Source organism: Sphaerodactylus townsendi, linkage group LG15, assembly GCF_021028975.2.
Source record: "Sphaerodactylus townsendi isolate TG3544 linkage group LG15, MPM_Stown_v2.3, whole genome shotgun sequence".
Classification (NCBI taxonomy): domain Eukaryota; kingdom Metazoa; phylum Chordata; class Lepidosauria; order Squamata; family Sphaerodactylidae; genus Sphaerodactylus; species Sphaerodactylus townsendi.
The window spans coordinates 4,732,231-4,744,869 of NC_059439.1; positions in this window are offsets into that span (position 1 = coordinate 4,732,231).

Genomic DNA, 12,639 nt, shown 5'->3' on the forward strand with positions numbered 1-12,639 from the left:
CCCTTCTTGGGGTATAGGATACTGTTTAATTTGTACCACTTCTCCTGGCAGGCAAAGGCCAGGTGGAAGTTGGTTCAACTCCTAGCCACGCATCATGAATGCTCCCACTATGCCAGCGGAGGTGGTAGAAAAACAGGAGCACTGCGCAGCATCTGAAGGGCCACGGTGACTGCCCACCAGTAGATTTCCCCCTCCGCTGGTGTTAGTGCCCTGGGGAGGGCAAATCCGCTGGCACAGCCCCATGCCATCTCCATAGGTGGGTACGCCATCGCCACCACCCCAGATTGGAATGTCACAATCGGAGTTGACTGGAGTTTTGTTCTAGTGTGAGCTTTCATTATCTTCTTTAGATTTGCCAACAGCCTGGGAAAAAAGTCCTGTCCCTGGGGTTGCCTGCCCTGGCTTAGGAAATAGCTGGAGATTTTGCGGATGGAGTCGAGGGGGGTGGTGGCACCTCAGCAGGGTATAGTGCCATGGTGGCGAACCTTTGGCACTCCAGATGTTATGGACTACAATTCCCATCAGCCCCTGCCAGCATGACCAAATGGGAATTGTAGTCCATAACATCTGGCGTGCCAAAGGTTCGCCACCACTGGTATAGTGTCTCACAGTCCACCTCCAGCTCAACCATTTTCCCCAGGGGGACTGATCTCAGTTTTCTGAAAATCAAGTGTAATAGTGGGAGATCTTCAGGGTCGAATCCCCCCAGGGAAATTCTATCTAGATCAAACCAAGTTTGAAAATAAACTGCACCTTTTTATCGAGGTTTCAACTCCCCACTGCAGCACATTTTCACTGAAGACATCTAGGCCTATCTCGTATTCAGGAAATGTAACAATCCCCACTACTGTGTGAGTGCCTTGGCGGGTCTCTCCTGATTGGCTGGTGTGCCATTTTGGGGGTGGGACCTTCTTTTCCCCCACAAAAAACTGTAGCTGTGAAGTTCGCTCAGTTGCAAGGGTGAATGTTTAAGCATTTGCAAGGGTGAACGTTTAAGCATTTAAACATCTAAGTCTCCTCTGCAAAATCAAAACCAAGAAGAGGCTGCGTGTGCATCGCACATAGCCCACAGCACGCTGATTGGTTAGAAGACATTTGCGTCATGCTCAATGGTGGGAATTTGGAAACCAGATTAGTCCTCCAATCCTCCCCACCAAACAGGTTTGGAGACGTGATTTTGGAAAAAGTTGTATTTGCAACCAGGTACTGCAAAGACACAGGATAAGAGGGAGAATGAGCAACAGAACCAGGATGAAGCCTTGTTAGTCGCTTAGTCCATGGGGAGTTCGGGCAGAATCCGTGATATTTCGCATGAGTATCACGCGATTAATTGACCGTGGGGAATTGGCCCAGGTGACAACCCTACCTTTTCAAGAGAAAAGATCTTCAAAACAGATTTGCACCTGTATTGCGAGCCTCGGTAGTCTCCCATCCAAATACCAACCTCTGCCAACTCAATTTAGCTTCTGAGAGCTGACCATACATACATACATAGCCTTTATTGGCATATACTGTACATTAATCATAACGTTACAGCACGAAATATAATAACACGAACAACCAATAAACTTATTTAAAATCATCAGTTTTCTCAGAGACTGATCAGATCAAGCCAGCCTGTCCCGTCCTATTCAGAGCTCTAACAGAGGCTTGAAGGAATTTTGTTTAGTAGGTGATATTATTTACCTCCATGCTTTTAGGGTGCAAGACTCAGTGTGGTCTGGAGATCTCCTACAACAGTGATGGCAAACCTTTTTGAGACCGAGTGCCCAAATTGCAACCCAAACCCCACTTATTTATCGCAAAGTGCTAACCCGGCAATTTAACCTGAATGCTGAGGTTTTAGTTTAGAGAAAAACAGTTGGCTCCCTTTTCCTCCGCCCCACCCGCTCAAGCAGGGGCCAGCCTGCTCTAGCCTCCAGCAAGTCCTGCGTGCACTGCTCTGTGCCTCTCCAGCATCTCTGCCTCCTCTGCACACACACCCCGCCCCCCAGGCAGCAGCCACCCGGAGCACAGGCACCAGGCCCGCCAGCCGAGTCCTCCTTGTTCACCGCGGTGCGTGCACATCGTGCTCAGTGGCCCAGGCCAGCCTAGATGTGTGTGTGAGGGGGAGTGATTTTCCGCCCCCCACATGACGAATTCTCTGTGTGTGTGTCCACAGAGAGGGCTCCAAGTGCCACCTCTGGCACTTGTGTCATAGGTTCGCCATCACTGTCCTAGAATTACAACAGGTTTTACCACAACCCCAGATCTCCAGGGATTCCCCAAATCTCCAGGGATTCCCTAATTGGCAACCCTAGACTACAGAGAAGGAGGTACTGGAATTACTATTTTAAATTATAATTTGTAAGCTAACTTAGCCACAAGAAAGGAGGGGTTTAAGACATGCTGCATTTAAACAACCAACAAATAAATAAATAAATTCACTGCAATTATAAAAAGAATTACACCCTTCTTTGTCTACTGAAGGCTTAGCAAAGTGTAATTCACATCTTGTACTATTAGGGTTGCCAACTGCCTGGAGAGAACATGTCCTGCCCAGAGGTGGGATCCAGCAGGTTCTCACCAGTTCCCAAGAGTGGGTTACTGATTATTTGTGTGTGCTGAGAGGGGGTTACTCATTGGGTCTGCTTTTCCGTTAGAAATTCCATTAGGTCCAAAAATCATAAAGTCTTGTTGCTTCCTATGTAGCTGGTTAGCGAAGGTAGAAAACAGGATAATTCTCCCTGTTGGGCTGTTTTAAAAACATGTTTTAGAAATATGGTAAAGTTCCTTGTTTAAGAAAGGTATCCTTCTTTTGATTTCTAGAAACAAAATTAAGTATTTGAAAGTATTAAGTATTTGACAGGCAGTCAATTAGAGGAGAAGTAGTTGTTTCTGTTGGCAGTAGATGATAGGACTTGCTACATTGAGTTTAATTTATGGACAGAAAGATACCAGCTGGAAATTAGGAACTTTTTTTTACAGTAAGAGTTTTTTACAGTAACAGAGAAATTATTAATGCTCCACCCCCGGAATGCCCAGCCACGCCCCCGTCATGCCCCGCCCAGCCCCATTGGCGCTACGCCACTGTTTGAATCCCACCACCATGGGAACCTGTTACTAAAATTTTTGGATCCCACCACTGGTCCTGCCCCTTTAACGGATGATTGAGAGACTGGTATTTACCAGGTGATCTTCCTTTACCTCCCTTGCCATTAAAAACAGGACATTTCTCATTAGATCTATTGGAAACCCAACCACTCTCATCTTGAAAGATAAAATGGCTTGTTTGATTGATGGGTTGATTATTTTAGTTGGCTGATTTAATTTGAAACTTGAAACAAAGCGTTAAAAGGACAAATTGGAAAACAAAACCTTGGCTTGAGCAAAGAAGAATCCAGAATGGCATGTGTACCACTGGTCTCTGTGACCCAATCAAATTCCAAGGCTCCTGGAAGAACCAGTTGGGGGACAATAATCACAGTGAGCATTTCACTTTCCCAAACCCTGCAGAAGAGCAAGTCCAACTGGTTCTGCAGCTATATCATGAATGCAGGCCCAGGATGAAGTCAAGTGCATCAGTGGCTTACAGGCTTACAGCCAACAGCACTGCAGGTTGCTGAAGAAAGTTGCTGTGATGTCAGTATTGTATGAATGGTCGATTCCGCACAGGGCAAATATAACAAGTGTCACACGCAATAAAAACTGTTACTGAGGGGGCGGGGTGTGTGCACAGGTTTTGTTCCCAAAATGAGTCTAGGCCTCTTTAGATCTCTCAACTTGGGATATTAGAAAATCGCTAAGCTAGCATTCTTTAAAAAAATCCTGGGTGTGAGCTGCTCCCAAGCAAACGCCCAGGCAGCAGACATTTTTGTCCCTCCTGCCCCCTGCACTGGAGCTTCCACTGGTGGCGGCCATTACAAGAGGGAGAATCTGCTCGGCAGCCATGTTAAGTAGTTCACCTGGGCTGTTTCGCACTGCCCCTCCACCTGGGTCCCAGTGCTTCAGTCCCCCAAGGACATTTCCCCCCTGGCTGTGCGGACGTTCAAACTGTAGCCAGAGACATAGTATTACCGCCAGGAAAATATGAAAAATATTTTCCTAAGCCTATCGCTAAACTACACTGGCTAGAGACCAGAGCAAAGAGACCAGTGTTACCCAGAAGTCTCCATAGGGTCTGGAAAGGATGTGTATAGGTTGTGCCAATGTTTCACATGGTTTTCTTCCTGCTTTTATTTCTTTTAAGACTTCGTGTAAGCCCCTCATTAGATTTATTGTTTGCCTAATGTTTATGCTTTTGTCAATCATACATCTTAACTAGGTTTTCCAGCTGATTCAAGGTTTATTAATGTTAGTTTAGGATATTCTTGTTCACACACACACACACACATATATATAGGTGCTCTTTATTATACTGTAAGTTCTTTAGGATTGCATCGAATGTTTAAATTAGGAATGTTACTTTAGATATTTGCATCTGTTAGTAAAAGCAATAGCTAGTAACAGTTGATATTAGAACTCAAGGAAGTCAGTCCTGGAATGTGGCAGAAGCCAACATCCAGATAATCCCATTTTCACCAACAAAAGGGCCTTTTGACTTACAAAGGATGGACTCAGGGTGTGGACTGACTGTTGGAAGATGTCACTCTGTTTTGCTATTGGACTGTTTGAAGTTTTACTCTCAGGATCCAGAAGCTCATTGGACTGTTCACATTCTTACTTTCAGGATCCAAGAATTCATTGGATCATTCAAACTTCTGTTTGTCTAACACTCCAAAGAAACCACCTCAGGCAAGAAGGTGCAACCTTTTATTCTGGGATTTGATCTCATCAGCATTTACAAAATGATTGTTTTCTCCCTAGGATATTTTCTCTGTATTAGATGGAAAGAGGACGCCCCCTTCCTGGTTTTTGCACTATGGGGGTGGGACTGCCCTACACCCCCTTGTCTGGGTCACTGGGAAAATGTATAAAAGGGGCTGATGCACAGCCATGTGTGCGATCCTTTTGCTGAGCTGTGCCAAGAAATCACTTGCCAATAAGGAACCTCCCTGCTTTTGAAGAATCTCTGGTCTCCTGCGCCTTTCCTCCTTGCCTTGCTGTCACGAGCTGAAACCACTCCTAGAAATCACTTTATGTTACCGGGGCAGCGGTAACAATAGCAGCACATTCTGCACTGGCTGGCAACAGCCAGATGGTCCCTTTGTTTATTTTGTTTTTATTTTACGTGGTGTGCCTGCATAGCTACACACATGCAACCGACAAAACAAAAAAACTCGCAAAGCGCCTTCATGCAAAGGTGGGAGAGGAGCCAAATTGCTCCCTGAATGCAGGACAGGCACTCATGCTAACAGAAAATTATAGATTTTTTAAATTTAATTTTTCTGTTGGTTTAATTACGTCACTGTTTATTGCCTAATACTGTAATCCAGTTTTATTGCATTGTTAATTGTGTGTATGATACTAGTCAATATTGCATGGGTGGTTCTCCCCCCTATAATTCTGTAGTTTGCTTGAGTCACAGCAAGAAACCTGAGATGATAAATAAAGTCAGTCTATAATTTTCTGTTTCTTTTGCTGAAACATCTCTCATACCCAGTTTATACACCAAACTTGAGGTTGCTGTCATCCCCTGAGACACACAAATATGGTTTATCACAAATTCATGCTCTCAGAAGGCAGGATTTGTGGTGATGTGTTTGAATTGATGGGCAGAGTTAAAAGACCAGAAAAAGTAGTTGGAACTGAGACCTTGAAGAGTTAAGACTGAGAGCTTCTGGTTAGCTATTAACAGTTCTTATAGTTCCTTTTGTTAGCTGTAAATAAACCTGTTTAAACCACTATGGTCTGATAGGATTAATCTCTTTCTGAAATACTGATCTGCTTGCAACACTTCCATAGTAATCCTGTGAAGAGTTACTGGAGTGTTTCTGCCCACTTAAACCAATCAACTGAAGTACCTGGGCCTACGATTGCGCTGTTAGTGAAATGACCTTGTTTCTCTACCTCCTGAAATGGGAGAAGCACAAGCAGGCCCCTGAGGGCAAATAGTTCTGCTGACTAATGCTCTACTATGATGTGGAATTCTCGATGAGTTGGAATTCTCTGTCTCCATCATAAGCTGACTGGAAGTAGGTGTAGTAATGCACTGCTGACCCAGCAGCACCGTGGTAGAACGTTGGGACGCCAACGGACCTACGGCCTTCTGGTCGCACCGCACCCCCACTCCTCATCCCCCTATGAGTCACGGGTCATGAACTACCTGGCTCAATCACCGGGCGCAGGGACAATGGTCTTGGCCCCAGGTGAGGATTAGGCTCAGACGCTTACGCTCCTCTCCGCACGTAGCCAGGTGAGATCATGCATCACATGGCGATCTCCCGACCTCGCCTCCCGCTCTCCCGGAACTCCCCGATCCTCCCTCCTACACGCCCCCGATAGAATAACAATAAAGGTGCCAGGAACCAGCACGCGGGAGACTCGCTAGGAACACGGACCTCCGGGCTCCCGCTGCTGGCGATCTCCACCAGATGTTATCTCCGCGTCTCGTCTCGTTCTTACGCTGACCACGTGGAGTCGACTACAAGCTGGTGCGAAACCGGGAATCCTCGAACCTCCACCCTGCTCACCGTCAGCCTGGGGAAGGGCAGCGATATCGAAGTCCGCTGGATCGGCGCATCCAGGGACCACCGTTTTGGTATCGCCTGTCCTCTGGATCGGCGCATCCAGAGACACGCGTCCTAGGACACTCTCTCGTCCGGCGGAACACCGGTGAGTATGGGAGCTTGCAAAAGCAGGGCTTATGACAAGCACGTTGACGAACTGAAAGCGTTAGCGAAATGCGGCAGGGTCCCCGTAAAGAGAAGGGAGCTGCGCAAATTGGTTGAGGAGATTGAAGCTCAGTGTCCATGGTACCCAGAGGGGGGGACATTGAATCTTAAGGACTGGGAAAACATCGGGCGCACTCTTAGCACAGAGCCTCGCGCGCCGATGTCGCTGCTACTGACGATGGAGACAATGTTTTGTCGCCATCAGCCTGCAGACCTATGGCTCCTTGCTGTAGGCAGCCCTCCTTTCGATCTTTCACCTTCAATTTCAACCCCGGAATTTTCTCTATCCACTAAATTGGACGCTTGTCCTCCTTCTGCCCCCCTTGCTCCTTCACCCATTTCAAACTCTCCCGCGGCTCAGCCGCCCCCTCCCCTCGCTCCGCCTTCATTTTCCGAAGCCACTGCACCTCCGTCAGCGCCACGTAATGGCGCGGGTTTCAAAACTCTCGCAGAACGTATTAGCCACGATCTGCAGAAGAAAGAAACCCTGACGGAAGACGATGCCGATATTCTTGCATTGTGCCCCGTCCATTTCACAGATACTGAGGGGGAGGGTGGCGTCATTCGGCCGGTTTTCGAGTACGGCCCTTTAAACTACAACATCCCCACTGAACTCCGCAACGCGATGAGAGGCGTAGGAATCACTAGCCCCTACGCGGAGAGGCATGCTGGAGGCAATCGCGAGGAATCACCTAATGGTTCGGATGACTGGAAAACCACCTTCGCATGCTCCTGAGCCCAGCACAATTTGTGATCTGGGAAAGCGAGTTCCGCCAGCAATGCATCAGCAGGGGAGCGCCTCGGCGGCCTACACAGCCGCTCAGCTTTACGGTTTCGATGCTTTCGCCAACCCCAACGATCAGATTGTCCTGCCTGAGGCCACCCTTACGGTCGCCTCTGAGTGCGCCTATAAGGCATTTATCAAAGTCCCCAATGCCGGCCAGCCAACCCAGAGTTTCTCCTCCATCCGGCAAAAACCCCAAGAGCCCTATGCCGAGTTTGTGAACAGGCTCCAGGAAGCGCTCAAGAGGCAGGTAGATAGCAAAGAGGCCCAAAACGAGCTCCTCATGCGCCTCGCAAAAGAGAACGCCTCCACGGAGTGCCGCAGGGCAATCACGGGCCTGGGCAAAAAATCCTGAACTGGCCGACATGCTTAAGGCTTGCCAGGACATCGGATCCTCCGCCCACCAAGCTAGCCTCCTCGCCGCAGCACTCTCCACCGGCGGGAGGCAGCCTCAGGATGACTGCTTTAACTGCGGCAGACCCGGACACTTCCGAAGGGAGTGTAGGCAGCCCGATGGGGGGGCCTACAACCCCGATGGAGGAGGGTCCTCCCCAGGAGGAGACGGCCACACAAACCCCGGTGCCCCCGTTGCCACAAGGGCTTCCATTGGAGAAACGACTGCCCGCCGGGAAACTCCCGCCCGGGCGCCTCCACAGCCCAGGACCAAGGAGGAGAATACTAGAGCAGACCCAAACACCAAGGCCCTGCCAAAACCACCCCCTCTCGTGGCATCTCGCTCGCATGCACCCAGCCCATCTCCTTTAAGTTCCCCCACGAGGTTCTTGTCGCCCCAACCCAGTATGGCGAGGCCCATCCCTACCGGGACTATTGGGCTGGTGCTGCCATAGGCGTATGCCGCTGAACAGGGACTGTTCATCGTCCCCGGAGTGATCGACTCCACGCACCAAGGACCCATCCATCTCCAAGTCTGGACAAACATCCCACAGGAGTTGCCTGCCGGAGCCAGCTGCGCTACGTTGATTCTCTTGCCCCATGCGCTGCCCGCTGCCGACCCAATAAAGGCTACAAGCCCCAGCAGCCAACATGGCGCAGCCTACACCACCGTCGCAGCGGTGGAGACGCCTATCGGGAGCTCCCGCCCATACCTGGAGCTCGCCATAGAAGGATGTAAGTTCAAGGGCCTGGTGGACACCGGCGCTGATGTTACCGTCATCAGAGCAGCCGAGTGGCCCGACCAGTGGCCGACCCGAGGCTTGCCAGCACATGTGGGGGGGAGACAGACCGCGAGACGGAGCATCCGCCCGCTCACGGTCAACAGCCCAGGACTTGAGCGGCAGCTCACAGTCCGCCCCATCGTTTTAGACATCCATGTCAATCTCTGGGGAAGGGACCTCATGAGTCAGGTCAAAACGACTTTGGTCTGGGATGGGTAAAGCCATCACAGATCATTGATCCCAACTGTGACTTCAGAAATTCACTCTCTATTTCCGTAAGGAAACTGTTTCCCTCTCCCTTTCTCTTCTCCTTCTGTTTCTCGACCAGTAAAGGCGGGAGGGCCAATTGGCTGACTGGCCCTCCCTGGATTAAAATCTGGGCCCGTCCTGGTACCGCAGCACTGCCAGGACAGGCCCCAGTTTAAAAAAGGAGGCTGCCGCACCAAATTCACCCACAAACCAGTTTGGGCGCCTCCAGTGGTGATGGCATTATAGCACTATCATCACTTCTAAGATGCTTGGCCGAGTGGTTTCGGCGGGCGGCATCTCCCAAAGATAATTCGATCACAAATTTCGCGCCACTCCAGCCTTCCTGCATTATTTTATTTATTTATTTATTTTTTCAATTTATATACCGCCCGATCCCCGAAGGGCTCCGGGCGGTGAACAACAGGAGCAATCACACAATAGAAACACATAGGCTCCATCTCATAAAATGGCTTAAAACTCATAAAAACAGCGAATAACCAGAATACATAATAAATAGATAGAAGGCGTCTGGCCCCAATTTAAAACCTACCTCCCTGAGGGGGGGCCAGTGGGGCCCCTCATATGAGGGGACCCTGATGTAACTGCCCCAGGCACAGAGCAGTGGGGGGGCACCATATTAGCAGCTGGACACTCCAAAGGCCCGGTGGAACAACACGGTCTTACAGGCCCTGCGGAACTCACCCAGGTCCCGCAGGGCCCGGACAGCTGGAGGAAGGGTGTTCCACCAGGCTGGGGCCAGTGCCGTAAAGGCCCTGGCCCGCGTGGAGGCCAGCCGCATCATAGAGGGGCCGGGGACCACCAAGGTCACGGTAAGTGCAACTCCCTTGCAAAGAACCCCCCCCCCTTTTTTCCTTTGTGTGTGCGAGGAATCTGCCTCTAATCGCCTGATTGCTTCATTCCCCGGATGCACCCATCCCCCCAAAAGGCGCTTCCAAAGCCCCCTTTGTGTTGCTGATTAAGCATGCATACCCACAATCCCCCCAGGACCCGCCTGTTCCCTCCCCCCTCGAGGCTCGGACCCTCGCCTTGACGCACCCTGATGACGCTCTGAAGCCAATTCCCACCAGGGTCGCCTACCTCCTGCCCTCCCTGTCAAACAACTAAAGAAAGAGGAGTAGGCGGCCCCCAGGAGGATTGCATTAAAAGCAACCTTCACAGGCTGCAAAACAAGCCTTCTTATATTAAACTCCAAACTCTAACCCCAACTCAAACAAAAACCCGATCCCGATCTCCCGCCATCCGCTCTAGAACTGAGCCTGGCGGGACCCGGCCCCCCCCATAACCTGGGAAAAGGGGGTGTGTTTCAGTCCCTCTTCCTACAGGTCCCTGTGGACTCCGATTCGCCATGACAGGCCAACCCATGGAATGGCGCCAGGAGGAAACCAACCCCATCCCGGAGATGGAACACATCTCTCTAAAGGATCCCGCCCAGCGGTCTCAACAGGAACGCCGTCGCCAACGCCCAAAGACCCGAATGACCTGGGGAGACGTCAAGGCGACCACCAGCCAAGCCCTAGAGCTGCTGCGCCAGCAAGACCACCCCGAGACACCCGAGAACCTCTGTGCCGCTCTCTTTGCGATCATCACCGCCAACTCGGCGACCACCATCCTTTGCCTGCTCTGCTGCCTCCTGCCGATGGCGATCGGCCACCCCCTGACGAGCTTTCACCAGACCAACATCTGGGAGCAGTTTGCTGCCGCTGCCAGCGTCTCATCTTTCTGCCGGGGCCAGTACCTAGGAGGCGGGCCTGCTAAGCTCCTGCCTGCTCCCCGTCTGCAAAGCACCCGGAGACTTCCTAGCGGAGTCTGGGCTAAGCCCCTTCATGAATGCCTCATCCATCAGATACTCTATGAGCGCCGACTGGGGACCCGTCGTCCAAACCCTCCCGGCTGGCGCTCTCTCCCTTGTCACCAAGACTGTCGCTAACCACGAATCTAACACCTGCGCCATCACCGGGCGCAGCCAAGCGGGGAACCGGCCCGGGCCCATTCGTCGGCTCGGCCAATTGGAACTGCACACACATGGAGGACATTCCCCGTGTTGGAAACATCCTGCTCCCCAGGGGCTGGTTCTGGACCTGCGGGGAGAGAACGTTTAATTACATTCCCGCCCGACTCCCTGCCGGAACTCTTTGTTGCCTCAGTCGCCTCACCATCGTCCTACCCCAGGCTCCACCCCGGGAGCCCGGACGCCACCGCCGCCGCTCCGCTCTGCCTTTCGACCCCTCCTGTCGGAGCGACGCGGTCGCCCTCTCCGGCGGAGTTCGTCTCCCTCGCGAACTTCCCTAGTGGGAGTCGGACTCGCTTCTTACAATGCTAAGACTATTGGCCGGCTGGCCTGTGCCCTTGCGAAGTCCATCAACTCTACCTCCACCGCTCTGGATGCCCTGGCCTCCGAGCAGCAGGAACTTCGTCAAGCGACCTTAGACAATCGTGCCGCTATTGATTACTTATTGTTATTACATCACCAAGGTTGTGAGAATGTACATAATATGTGTTGTTTTAATCTTTCTGATAATTCCCAACTGATTCATATGAAAGTACGTGAGCTGCAAGAAGTTGTATCTAATCTGAAATATGATGTTTTGCCCCATTGGTGGTCAGCCCTCTGGAGCTGGCTGCCGGGAGGATGGTTGAGTGCTATTGTACAGCTCTGCATTGGTTTAATTGTGTGCCTCGTTATCGGATCTTGTTTCGTTCAATGTGTCTAATATTGCCTGTAACGTGTGTAAGAAGCCCCTCGAATTTCCCTTTACCCCGCAACCAAGTTCTAATGTTACACAAAGCAGCTCGGTCAGCTTGACCAGGCGGCGGAGGAGACAAGCGTCCCTTTAAATCACCCCTTAGCATTTCGGTCCCCCTTCTAAAATGTAAAGGAGGAGATGTAGTAATGCACTGCTGACCCAGCAGCACCGTGGTAGAACGTTGGGACGCCAACGGACCTACGGCCTTCTGGTCGCACCGCACCCCCCACTCCTCATCCCCCTATGAGTCACGGGTCATGAACTACCTGGCTCAATCACCGGGCGCAGGGACAATGGTCTTGGCCCCAGGTGAGGATTAGGCTCAGACGCTTACGCTCCTCTCCGCACGTAGCCAGGTGAGATCATGCATCACATGACGATCTCCCGACCTCCCACCTCCCGCTCTCCCGGAACTCCCCCCGGTCCTCCCTCCTACACGCCCCCGATAGAATAACAATAAAAGGTGCCAGGAACCAGCACGCGGGAGACTCGCTAGGAACACGGACCTCCGGGCTCCCGCTGCTGGCGATCTCCACCAGATGTTATCTCCGTGTCTCGTCTCGTTCTTACGCTGACCACGTGGGTCGACTACAAGTAGGCAGACTGTATCATAAAGAGACACAACAGGCAGCCTCCTCCACACCTGGGTGCTTTTACAAACATTAAAGAATCACATCTTACTGACAATGAGCTGAAAACACGATACACCAGAAACTGATACTGAGTGCACCAAAGTCAGCAAAAGCAATGTATCCTTGTAAACAAACTGAAAATAAAAGATTTTTTTCAAATAAATAAAGTTGTAATGATAAATTTGAAAGGAAAGGGGGGGGGGAGCAAGTGAATTAAAAAAA